We start from the raw sequence: 13,995 nt of genomic DNA on the forward strand, positions 1-13,995 counted from the left end.
CTGGGTTGGGAAGATCCCTTGGAGAAGGAAATGGCAACCCACTCCAGTATTCTTGCCTGGAAAACCCTGTGAATGAAGGAGCCTGGCAGGCTACTGTCCATGGGGTCACAAAGAGTCAGATACAACTGAACGACTTCACTTTCACTTTATGCTTCATAAAAATAGAAGATCTATTTGATGGTCAAATGTCTTTCCACAGTACAAAACTAAAGGAGGGTTTGGGTAGTAGCCAGATGATTATGAGACATTTTAAAAGAATTTTACAAATTTGGAGACCAGGAGTAATTCTAAAAAACAAGCATAATGTGATTATTTTATAAATCTCAGAAAAGTTTATTCAACTGTATAAATAAAGGAAATAAGAGTATATTTCTTAGTATTAAAACTTATATTCATTTATATAATTTTAAAATCTCTTTTGATACCAGGATATAAATGGCTCTAGGCTAAAAATGGCAGATGCCATTTCCCCTCAAAATGTATAACAATAGTTGTAGAAAGCTGACATTTTAAAATATCTGAGACAACCAGAGCTCTAACCAATGAATTTAATTGTAATTCTGTCAGCACAAAAGTTAGCACATAAAAGTAGAAAAACACTACTGATGTTTTGTCATTTCTGTTCAGGCACATGAACTATTTAAAAACTTCGAATTCATCAGAGAGGAACAAGTAACTAATGAATCAAAACTAACAATTTTCCTAATAATATTGAGTCTAACTGCAGAGGTATTCAGTTCAGTTCAGTTCAGTTGCTCAGTCGTGTCCGACTCTTTGCGACCCCATGAACCACAGCACACCAGGCCTCCCTGTCCATCACCAACTCCCAAGAGTCCACCCAAACCCATGTCCATCGAGTTGATGATGTCATCCAACCATCTCATCCTCTGTCGTACCCTTCTCCTCCTGCCTTCAATCTTTCCCAGCATCAGGGTCTTTTCAAATGAGTCAGCTCTTCGCATCAGGTAGCCAAAGTATTGGAGTTTCAGCTTCAACATCAGTCCTTCCAATGAACACCCAGGACTGGTCTCCTTTAGGATGGACTAGTTGGATCTCCTTCCAGTCCAAGAGACTCTCAAGAGTCTTCTCCACATCACAGTTCAAAAGCATCAGTTCTTTGGCGCTCAGCTTTCTTTATAGTCCTATTCTCACATCCATACATGACCACTGGAAAAATCATATCCTTAACTAGACGGACCTTTGTTGGCAAAGTAATGTCTCTGCTTTTTAATATGCTATTTATGTTAGTCGTAACTTTCCTTCCAAGGAGTAAGCGTCTTTTAATTTCATGGTTGCAATCACCATCTGCAGTGATTTTGGAGCCCAGAAAAATAAAGTCAGCCACTGTTTCCCCATCTATCTGCCATGAAGTGATGGGACCAGATGCCATGATCTTCGTTTTCTGAATGTTGAGCTTTAAGCCAACTTTTTCACTCTCCTCTTTCACTCTCATCAAGAGGCTCTTTAGCCTCTTTAGTTCTTCTTCACTTTCTGCCATAAGGGTGGTGTCATCTGCATATCTGAGGTTATTGATATTTCTCCTGGCAATCTTGATTCCAGCTTGTGCTTCCTCTAGCCCGCGTTTCTCATAATGTACTCTGCATATAAGTTAAATAAGCAAGGTGACAATATACAGCCTTGGCGTACTCCTTTTCCTATTTGGAACCAGTCTGTTGTGCCATGTCCAGTTCTAACTGCTGCTTCCTGACCTGCATACAGGTTTCTCAAGAGGCAGGTCAGGTGGTCTGGTATGCTCATCTCTTTCAGAATTTTCCACAGTATATTTTGATCCACACAGTCAAAGGCTTTGGCATAGTCAATAAAGCAGAAATAGATGTTTTTCTGGAACTCTCTTGCTTTTTCGATGATCCAGCAGATGTTGGCAATTTGATCTCTGGTTCCTCTGCCTTTCCTAAAACCAGCTTGAACATCTGGAAGTTCATGGTTCACGTATTGCTGAAGCCTGGCTTGGAGAATTTTAAGCATTACTTTACTAGCGTTTGAGATGAGTGCAATTGTGTGGTAGTTTGAGCATTCTTTGGCATTGCCTTTCTTTATTAAGAACAGTATTTGAGCACTTGACTTAATTATAATTCTGTTTTGATGAGACCAAGGGGGCAACATTTTCAAGCATATGGATACGTTCAATATCCATACTAATACTCACAAAGTAACCTGAAAATTACCAGTGAATTGTTACATCCACTCAGAAATTCATGCTCTAATCAAAGTGGGATAATGGTGTTACCTTTGTTTACAACTCCTTCAAAAACCTGCATCTTTCAAATATTTTCTGCATCTTTCAACAAGTAAAAACATTAAAGAGAAATTACAAATAAAATATTAGAAAACATGTCAAGATGTAACTTTCTTTCCATACGCAGATACATGGCAATATTCTTTCTCTGTAAGCAAGTTTATAAGCAAAACATAATTTGGTGGAGAAGTGGTCGAAAGCAATGCTGTCATATTGCTTTTGCTTTTATTGGATACCAGTAAGAATGACCATGACCTAGCAACCAGAGAGAATGCTAACCTAAGAGATCTTGCCTCACAAGTCAACAGGTACAATTTTATGAAACAAAGCAAACTATACCAACACTTAAAACTACAGACGAGCTGAGATTAACAAATGCTTGCAGTGAATAGGAAGCATTAGACGATTCTGATTTGTAATAACATTGCAAAACATCCAGCTGTTTCCACTTAACCACATCACCTGTTGTATATACTGTATTGAAATAAAAGATCTCTATTATAGAGTTTATGCTTATGAGTGTGAAAGGACAGTAGTAACTTTTGTATGTTCTTGATCTTCAGATGTCATTCTCTGAAAGCCAAAAACCTTCCTAATGTCACAATTGAGTATTAAACTGCATTTGCTAAGTATTAAAACAGTGTTTACCATATATAGCTGTTGTTCAGTTGCTCAGTTGAATCCAACTCTTTGCAATCCCATGGACTGCAGCACACCAGGCTTCACTGTCCTTCACTGTCTTCTGGAGTTTGCTCGAATTCATATTCACTGAGTCGGTGATGCCATTCAATCACCTCATCCTCTGTCATTCCCTTCTCCTCCTGCCTTCAATCTTTCCCAGCATCAGTCTTTTCTAATGAGTCAGCTCTTCACCTCAGGTGGCCAAAGTCTTGGAGCTTCAGCTTCAGCATCAGTCCTTCCAGTGAATATTCAGGGTTGATTTCCTTTAGGATTGACTGGTTTGATCTCCCTGCAGTGCAAGGGACTCTTAAGAGTCATCTACAACATCACAGTTCAAAAGCACCAATTCTTCGGTGCTTAGCCTCTTTATGATCTTAATATATATAGGAGACAAAATATATGAATATAGTAGCTAAACCAAAGTTATAAATAGGAAAAAAAAGACGTATTTAAATTTGATCATGTATGGCTGACAATGACTACTGAAAATTATAAGATTCTGACAATAATGGTCCTTATTAAATTACTAAGAAACTAGGTCATTACTAAGAAACTGGGTAAAATACACTGTTTATTTTCAGTGAGAAAATGGCTAAAATATCACATTAAATATAATCTTTGTTTTTATTAAAAGAAGCATTGTCAGTTAGAACTATTATGCTCTTTTCTCAGTTCAGAAATATATTAAAAAGTTTTATTTGCCAGTTTTACGAGGAACTGACACCAGTGTCTGTATCTTCCTTTCCCCAATAAGAAGAATAGTTTTAATAAAGCACCTGACCTGCCTCTTGAGAAATCTGTATGCAGGTCAGGAAGCAACAGTTAGAACTGAACATAGAACAAGAGACTGGTTCCAAATCAGGAAAGAAGTATGTCAAGACTATATATTGTCACCCTGCTTATTTAACTTATACGCAGAGTACATCACGATAAACATTGGGCTGGATGAAACACAAGCTGGAATTAAGATTGCTGGGAGAAATATCAATAACCTCAGATATGTAGATGACTTCACACTTATGGCAGAAAGCGAAGAAGAACTAAAGAGCCTCTTGATGAAAGTGAAAGAGGAGAGTGAAAAAGTTGGCTTAAAACTCAACATTTAGAAAACTAAGATCATGGCATCTGGTCCTATCACTTCATGGGAAATAGATGGGGAAACAATGGAAACAGTAGCAGACTTTATTTTTTGGAGCTCCAAAATCACTGCAGATCGTGACTACAGCCATGAAATTAAAAGACTCTCCTTGGAAGAAAAGCTATGGCCAACCTAAACAGCATATTAAAAAGCAGAGACATTACTTTGCCAGCAAAGGTCTGTCTAGTTAAAGCTATAGTTTTTCCAATAGTCATGTATGGATGTGAGAGTTGGACTGTGAAGAAAGCTAAGTGCCAGAGAATCGATGCTTTTGAACTGTGATGTTGGTGAAGACTCTTGAGAGTCCCTTGGACTGCAAGGAGATCCAACAAGTCCATCCTAAAGGAAATCAGTCTTGAATATTCATTGGAAGGACTGATGCTGAAGCTGAAACTTCAATACTTTAGCCACCTGACGCGAAGAGTTGACTCATTGGAAAAGACCTTGATGCTGGGAAAGATCGAGGGCAGGAGGAGAAGGGGACGACAGAGGATGAGATGGTTAGATGGAATCACCAACTCAAAGGACATGAGTTTAAGTAAACTCCAGCAACTTCACTTTCATTTTTCACTTTCATGCATTGGAGAAGGAAATGGCAACCCACTCCAGTGTTCTTGCCTGAGAATCCCAGGGCCAGGGAAGCCTGGTGGGCTGCTGTCTATGGGGTCGCACAGAGTCGGACACGACTGAAGTGACTTAGCAGCAGCAGCAGGAGTTGATGATGGACAGGGAGGCCTGGTGTGCTGCAGTCCATGGGGTCACAAAGAGTCTACATGACTGAGCAACTGAACTGAACTGAATTGAAATGAAGAAAATATAAATTATTGTTGGTTTCTATCTCTGCAGGTAACTTCTATTGCCTAGACTTTGAGATGACAAATCACAGCTCGATTATTCTGGATGGACAGTGAAAGAAGTGTCAGATTCTACAGTCTGAGTGGAAGACTTCAGTATCAGAACTGTATAGGGAAGCAATAACTCTCATCAACTCCTTTAGAAATTATGCTCTGCTTTTCATATCACTATAAAGTTTTCACTTTAAATTTCTGTTTCTGTTTGGTGTCAGTATTGCTCAGAAGTTTAAACAAGGTTCACTGGCTACTGACCTCCAAGCATTGATACATGGATGAAGTATGAACATGAAGGACAGTATTTGAATAGGTCCCTGATCTTCCATAACCTCTTTCATCTGATGCACCATTAACAGACAGTGCCCACCAAGGCAAGGACTGTGAGCAGTTGACATTCCACTTGTTTCTTCCATTAGATGGCATCAGTAAGGAGGAATATGAGCTGAATCTGGCCCAGAGAGCTTTGAGCCGAGATCCAAAGGCCTCTAATAATTGATCTAGCTGTCTTTAAGACTCAACATTAAGCATTTTTTATCTTTCTATACACAGTTTGTAAAAGCAAAAAAAAAAACAAAAAACAAAAAAAAAACCCGCAAATCTCCAAACTCCCCCAAAATATCCAACATGGAGTTCTGGGAGGAAGATGTTATAAAAAGAGAATGTCATTATATATGCAGACTTACAAGAAGTGTTCCCTATTTAGTCTACTAGAAAATCATAAGAACTGTTACAAAATCTAATAATATTTCTAACAGTTCCTTTAAAGCAGATTTTCCTCAATCCTTTTTTTTAAACTAAAAACTAATATGGATAGAGGAGATGATAGAAAATAGATATCAATAATAGCTAGGTAAATAATATATGATAAAGATACTGAAATAGGTATGTATAAAACAAAGTTTCAGAAACTAGTTTATTTTAGTCTGTTCCACTAGAAAACAAAGATTTTCATTGACTAAATAGATTCCCAAACTCACTAAGAGATTACGACTTGTAGCTTAAAAACTTTGCACTGGTGGTTTCTGTGTACATGGAGAGAGATCTCGTTTATGTTTACTTTCAAAGTTTAAAGATATAGACCTCTCAGAAGTATAAAACTGAAACAGTGGCATCTGCATTCTTTCTAATCTACATAAATCTAACTGTTAAACATGTAAGAAGATGCCTTGATGCTTTAGAAAGAGAGGTAGAGGCAAGTCTGCTTAAAAACAGATACCGTGTGATATTGAGAAGTCTGTTCAGAGTAGCAGGAGAAGAAGGAAAGAGTAGTAACACAGATAAGGTTTAAATCAATTTGCTGTTGTTGTTTAGCCGCTTGGTCATATCTAACTCTATGACCCCATGGACTACAGCATGCCAGGCTTCCCTTTCCTCCACTAGCTCCTGGAGTTTGCTCAAGTTCATGTTCATTGAATCTGTGATGCTATCTCATCCTCTGACACCATCTTCTCCTTTTGCCTTCAGTCTTTTCCAGCATCAGGGTCTTTTCCAATGAGTCTGCTCTTTGCATCAAGTGGCCAAAGGATTGGAGCTTCAGCTTTAACTTCAGTCTTGCCAATGAATATTCAAGGTTGATTTCCTTTAGGATTGACTGGTTTGATCTCCTTGCAGTCCAAGAAACTCTCAAGAGTCCTCTCTTTAAAGCAATACACTACATTTAAGATTTTTCCAAGGATCACATAGATCTTTTAACAGGAAGATTATGCGTTTTTGAAATACACCAAGAAAATTAGCAATTGTTAGAGCTGTAAGGCACCAGAGTTTTCCCACAGCTTCGAAGTAATCAGTTCATCAAAGAGAAGGTCCACCTGAATGATCATGAGTCATCAATTCCTGCTGTTGGGAAGGCTTCCAAGGACTGCACATCCCAGTCTTGCCCTATTTCTTCATTATGTCATCTCAGGTTTTTTATCAGCAAAGAATATCTCTTTCCCTCAACAAAGTTAAGACTGTCAAAGACTCTTTCTACCTCCTACATTTATAAATAATCATATGGTAGTATACATACATGGAGAAGGAAATGGCAACCCACTCCAGTACTCTTGCCTGGAGAATCCCATGGCCGGAGGAGCCTGGTAGGCTGCAGTCCATGGGGTCGCTAAGAGTCGGACACGACTGAGCAACTTCACTTTCACTTTTCACTTTCCTGCATTGGAGAAGGAAATGGCAACCCACTCCAGTACTCTTGCCTGGAGAATCCCAGGGACGGGGGAGCCTGGTGGGCTGCCGTCTATGGGGTCGCACAGAGTCGGACACGACTGAAGCGATTTAGCAGCAGCAGCAGCAGCAGTATACATACAAGCACAGGCTGCAGACTGCTGTTGCAGATGGTGTCAGTACTGTAGAATCTCTAAACAGTCATCTATTGATTATTATTTTTATGTCTTTTCACAAGATGAATATCTCTATGGTCAGGAAGAAGCAGCAACAGTGAAAGACACCTGTAACTTCTGAGGAAAATAGCATAATAATCAGAAATTTTTACTGCACTGGATATAGGGCCTTGGAACCGGGGAAAGAGAACTTAACTTGCTTGCCTTCTGCCAGTGTCAGGGATTCAACTAGATAGTGATGAACTGAAATTAGAAAGCATTTTATGACCTAGTTCTAAGAAATTCTAAAACAAGATTTATTTACCTAGTCTTATTTGCCTGGAGTATTTTAATTTATCAGTGACTTGGGTTAATTACTCTATAAATTCTGCACTTGACAGCTCATCTTAAACCTAAGGAATCCAGAAGAATATACATCAAAATGCAAAGGCTTCAGCCAGGTATTTCCCTGTGTCTTCAGACTTTTGACACACTTACATAAACAAACAGATTTTCATGTATTTTGGGATATGTACATACGTAGACTTCAACAGGCTTGGAATCATCTGGGAAAGTGGGTCCCTGGAATGTAGCATTCAGAGCAGCAGATATTCCTATTGCAGGGTGATGGATTCTAGAAATATTTTGGATGCTACCTATTTACTTAAAACTCTCAAATAGTTTATTAACAGATGAGAAAGAAGGAAAAATTTTTTTGGCTTAAAAAAAAAAGTCTTATATAAGCAAGGCTATGTTGATGTCATGTAAAAAATAATTTGTTTTTACAGCTAAAGGGCAGAAGCTAGGGAGTGGCTCACCACCCATCAGCACTTGATCCTTCTGAAGAGTGTACCAGTACTGGAGAAGTAACATTGTTTTCTGGATGCCAGAGAAAACCAAAATGTAGTAAATGTTGGGGGGAAACATAATAATGAATTTCAAAGTTTCACACTTCTCAATTAGCTAGAAGGGGTTTGTTTCTGCTTTTTCTTTTTCTCAGTTGGTTGGGGTTTTTGTTTCTCTGAGCCATGGTTTGAAAAGATACCAAGACCTTACTAAAACCACAGCTCCCTGTGGATGTCAAAATCAGTAATTAATATGAGATGATAAAAGGGGGAGACATTAACTTGAGGCCCAAATATGTCTTTTTAGAAATGAATTTGGAAGCACCAAACAATCGGACACGACTGAGTGACTGAACAACAACAACCAGCTATGAAGACAGATCAGGTGAGCAGAGATGGCAGCAGGGGCTGAGGCTAGTAGGCCTTTCTGTGCCCCAGAATTAGAGGAGTCCTGAAATACTCAGTGTGGCTACTGCAGCCAAACACAGGCATCATGGGAGGGAAAAGTCAAGTAAACACTTGATGGAGAGCCAGGTATGTACTTTCTGACTCTATCACCAATTGAGGGACATGAATATGTCACTGCACCCAACCAGGTGCCAATAACCTCATTCATGGAATGAAAGCTTGTTATCATCTACAAGATCCCTTCACCTTTAGAATTTTATGACTCAGGATTTCTGAACTGTGGTAGCTGTGGCATTCTAGATAAGGATAGTCCAGAAGAAATACAATGCTGGCCACATAGGTAATCTGAAATGTGTAGTGGCTACATTAAAATATATAAAAACAAACAGGTGAAATAAGGCTTTATAAAATTTTTCCTTAATCCAGTATGTCTGAAATATTGTTATTTCAACACCCCTTTGAAATCTCAAATAGCCACGTGACATCAAGTGCTCACAAGCGCCGTGTGTTGCTAGTGGCAGCTATCTCCCATTTTGGATAACACTGCTGTTGACAGTAGTGGAGTTCACAAATAGGAAGGAGTAGGAGTTACATTTTTCTTCAATGCTGTGAGTCATGGTTCCAAAACATGGCTATTCATCAAAATTATTAGAGGAACTTAAAAAAATATATTTCTGAGCGCATCTCATTCCTCGAGCATGGATCATATCTTTAAAAATTTCACTAGATAAATCTGAGATGCAGCCAGTTCATTCCAATCTACAGAGCAGTGTTTAAAACCTTTTTACTGACCTAACTGAGGCTTCGTGCTGTTCAGAGGTAGCTGGCCTAAGGGAAGCAGTGATTTATGGTTAGCAACCCCCGCAGAGACCCTCCAGAGAGAACTATCTTGTCTGCTAAGTGAGCTGGAAGATTTCAACACTAATCCTGACAGCAAAGGGTGCTTTCAGTTATGGAGGGCAATTTCAAGTTTAAACATATTTAAGAAACCAAACAAAACAGTGAGCTGATGTTGCAAAACAAAGGAGGCCAGATTCTGCTCTGCCAATGGGTGACTTGATGGAGCTGCAGCTGTGGTGATAGATCTGCTTTTGAGCCGCTTACCATTTGTTTGTAGACTGGCTGCCTTCAGTCTGAGATATTCTCCTCTTCAGATGTCTTCCAATGAGTGGTAACAGAGTGGTTGGGAGAACTTATCAGAGTGAAACATCCCACAGTACTCCATTTTACTGACAGAAAAGGCCTCCTGAAGTGTGCACACCTAGAGGGGACTGTGGAGACGCAGAAGAGCAGGCCGACAGCCAGGGCCCCTGCAGATTCTAGCGAACCTGTCATTGGCTCCTAACTCCCAGCACTATGTGTGTGTTTGCAGCCAGACTCCACCACTACACAGGCACTTGCAGCTGGCCCCCCAGCTGACTGTGTCATGCCATCTGCTCCAGCTGCTACTGCTGCCTTCCCTGGTTCCTAGCCACCCGACCTAGAGGCGTCACTGAGGACCCCAATAGCCCCTGCAGCCACTGCAGATCTCTAGCAGTATTCACTAAGCATCGCACAGTTGTCAATAAGGTGGACCCCAGCAGCCTGAGCCCATTATCTCTCCCTAGGAACCCAGTGCTGCTACACACCCTAACTTATCAAGGACAAATATGAGGAAGACTGTTCCTGTGCAGACTACACCAAATACTATCTTCTTTCTAAGAGAAGGAGTGTGTATCAGAAAATATTACCTCTATATAATACTGCAAATAAAGGTATATATTTAAAAGCTATCTGTAGTCTAGATTCTAGAAAATGACAATACATCACTTTTTAAAGCAGATAAGCATTATGATTCGGTATCTGAAGGCTGCTTATGTATACTCTAAAACCTTTTCTAAGAATCTAAGAAAACATATCACTAGGTTTAGATCGCTTCTAATACTTTTTAAACTTAAAATAATAATAATTTTCAAATTATTTTCCATTGGCCATTAAAGTTCACAAAAAGTAAACATCTTGATAGAGAAGCTCTCATAATTATAAAATAAGTCCCAAATCTACCCGAGTCCCTCTCTGTCATAATGGCAAATGTCCTATGGATAGAGATAGTCAATCTATGTTCAAGTAACAGTTGTACAATTTATTAGCTCTACAGCCTCAGGAAAATTGCTCAGCATCCCCAAATCTCAGTGTTCTGGGGCTATTAATGCCCATCTTGCAAGTTTATAAGGATGAAGTAAAGTGTTAGACACAATGCCAGACAGAGCAGATTCTCAAAGGTAACTATTATTATTAACGAAACAAAGTCTACTGTATAGACTTTACTGATACACATTTATAAGATTTTCTGGAAACTAAGAAGGCCCTCATGAAGAAAGATATTTATTCCCAGTAACTATGACATTTACAGATTTATTTGGACCATGACAAAGGAAAATATCCCCAAATTTTCCATTAAATATTACCTAATACACACACACACAAATCTGCCCCCCGCCGCCACCCTGAGTAGTCTTTCCATCTCTCCAGAGGAAAAGTAGAACATAAAATTCCTTCTGCTTAAACACAAAACAAAGGTCAGCACCAGTTCATTTGGAAAAATATCCATCAGTGTTTATATAAGGACAAACCCACAGATATATACACTTCCATGTACACACATACACACAAAGACATTTATTAATATGTGTACTTGAACTATAAATTACTAAAGACCAACATTTTAGTGCTTAGATAAAATAAATGATTAGGGTTTATAGAAGCCCAAGCACTTATGATGACCACAAGACACATGCCTCTGTCTTATTCTTAATTTTCCCTGATGCACTTGTCTGACAAACACATTCCACAATCCCACAGATTATTCTGGAGAAGGACACAGAGAGAGAGAGAAGGAAGGGAGAATGTGAAGAAGGAGGAGGGGAGCAGAGAGAAAGAGAAGGAGGAAGAAGAGAATAGAGGGAGGGAAGGATGAGGGATGAATGAAAAGAGGATAGGAAAAAGGAAAGAAGGAAGATTCCATGTGTGGGGCATGTGTGTGGGTTGCTTGGCAAGCCAGGTCAGTTTGTGGAAGGCAACTTTTTGCCCTCCCAAAGCCTGCCCAGACTTGCCCTAAGGTTATGTTGCAAAACGGATAGTGATTTCTCTGCCAGGCATGTTATTGGAATGAATGAAGCCCCAGATCTGACTAATATTTTCTCCTTGGCCCTCTTACTTCTTTAGCACAAACATTTGGGCTGTGGTGTTTTAAAGTGGTTTAAAGCTCCTCAAAGAATCCCAAAGTTCCTGTTTTTTGTTTCTCTATTTCCTACTACCTAGTTTCAGAGCTACTGGCCTCTACCCTATCTACACTGACCCTGCAGATTTTTAAAGTCTTTTTGCTTTTCAGAACCACCATTCCCAGCACAGCTACCTCCATGCAGAGTCTAGAAATGAGGATCAATGACCCATGTCAATTCAGTACATATTGAGAGATTCTTTCAGGGCAGCTCCTGTGTTTGGGGAATCTTTATGATTGAGAGAAGAAATGGTTCTAACTGGTCATTTTAGATGAACTGATACCTGGACATAGTAACAGGATAAGTTAAAGCCTGAAAAAATTAGTTGTGCCTAGGAAGCTACGTGTAGATAGACAATGTGTAGATATATACATATTAATAACAGCCAATTCACACAAAGTAACATTAAGCAAGGCTATATGTGGATACTGATTCCAAAAATACATAAACACATAAAATTATGAAACATCCCAGCTAGACATCTAGTTTGACCCTTTTATTTTACTTATTTATAGACAGAAAATTGAGGTCTGGAGTAACTTTTCCCAGATGATGGATGGAGACTAGAATGGGCTTTGGTTACAGTCCAGTGGAAACTAATTATAACCAAAGAGGCTACATGCAATTAGCAAAGATTTAATGATGGGACTTAAAGTTCTCATAAACTAAGGAGCAGCGCTCTGGGATAGGAGAACTGTGGTCAGTAGAAAGACGTGTGATAAAATGTACGAGACAACTCTCTGGGTTCTACCAGAATTGAGATGAACATTCAAGACCTTTGTCTCATTCATGCTTACCAGGGAGCTTTCTGATTACAAACTCAAAAGTTCCTAAAGTCTTGAGTTTAGAATTGGAGGACACCTGATGACAGAGAGGACTAGTCAGCAAAGACTGATCATTTGAATTAAATTGATAAACCTGAGGTTATAAAAGAATATATTTGATAACACATTCATGGAAAATTAATCCAAGATGGTCAATAACTCTTATTCTTTTTATCTTTTTGTGGAACATTATTAAAAATTTCAGTATACATGCAATTATTTCATAAGGAGGTAAAAATAATGAAGTTATTAATAAATAACAAATATTACTATAGTAAAATTACAGTAGATTGTAGTTGTGATATATTTAGCAAATAAGAATATATTTAATCATATTATAATCAGCTATAAAAATGGTTCCTAGAAATTTAAACATTAATAAGTTTGCCAACTTATTAACATTTTTCTTAAATAAAAAATACACATTTTAAAATGTGACATGAGTTATCAGATTTATTCTTATCTTCTACCATACTCAAAACAGACTGTTTTCTCTCATGGTTCTAGGAAGGGTTACTCTCTTGCTGCCAGGAGATTCGAGTATGGAATCATCAAACTAAAAATCAGATGACTATTCTGTTAAAATCAGGGTTCTAAGACTGGATTCATGAGACTGAAAATTCAGCAAGGAGAAAACATTCACGTCTCTGTTTTAGAAAAGTTATTAATGGTGTTGACTATATGGAAGTTATAAGAAAAGTAGGCAAAAACCCAAATTTATACTCAATCAAAACAAATGTTCTACTGGCCACAATGTAAAACCAAACTATAGTCTCAATAGTATTAGCCAATTTGAGTAGCTTTTAGCAAATGAATAAAACTTATTTCTAAGACTGTAAATTCTGTGTAAAATGATATATACATATATAGAAATATGATATATAATGTATAGATACATATAGATGTACATGTATATCTATCTATGAAATGTACACATATTTCTACATATATCTATATGTATATTTTTAATATTTACTTATTTATTTGACCACGTAAAGTCTTAGTTGTGGCATGTGGGATCTAGTTCCCTGACTAGGGATTGAACCCAGTCCCCCTGCATTAGGAATATAGAGTCATAGCCACAGGACCATCAGGGAAGTCTTTACTTTTATATATTTTTTAAACTGAGCAGAGACATCAGCACAAGCAAATGGCAGAGGAAAAAATTTTCACAAATTTAACCCAGGCAAATTCCTAAACAAGCAAACAAAATCAGCAGCAAAAATAACCTTCAGAAGTGAAAACAAAAATCAGAATCCAGACACATTGAGATATATTGCCTAATATATCTAGTTATGTCAGGCTCTGTGGTGCAATGGATAAGCATTGGATTTCTAATACATGCAGTTTTCAAGAAAATGATTATGACATGTGCAAAGAGATAAGAATGTGTGACCTATATTCAGGAAATAAAGCAGT

This window comes from Budorcas taxicolor, chromosome 9 (genome assembly GCF_023091745.1).
Source record: "Budorcas taxicolor isolate Tak-1 chromosome 9, Takin1.1, whole genome shotgun sequence".
Lineage (NCBI taxonomy): Eukaryota > Metazoa > Chordata > Mammalia > Artiodactyla > Bovidae > Budorcas > Budorcas taxicolor.